Genomic DNA, 233 nt, shown 5'->3' on the forward strand with positions numbered 1-233 from the left:
TGGGAACACTGAATGGTTTAAAATTAAGAAAGGTGTGTGACAAGGTTGCATTTTTTTTACCATACTTATTCAACCTGTATGCTAAGCAAATAATCTGAGAAGCTGAGTTATACAAAGAAAAACATGGCATCAGATTGGAGAAGACTCAGTAATAACCTGCAATATGCAGATGATACAACCTTGCTTGCTGAAAGTGAAGAGGACTTAAAATATTTACTGATGAAGATCAAAGA

This window comes from Chrysochloris asiatica, unplaced genomic scaffold, assembly GCF_000296735.1.
Source record: "Chrysochloris asiatica unplaced genomic scaffold, ChrAsi1.0 scaffold00089, whole genome shotgun sequence".
In the NCBI taxonomy this organism is placed as follows: domain Eukaryota; kingdom Metazoa; phylum Chordata; class Mammalia; order Afrosoricida; family Chrysochloridae; genus Chrysochloris; species Chrysochloris asiatica.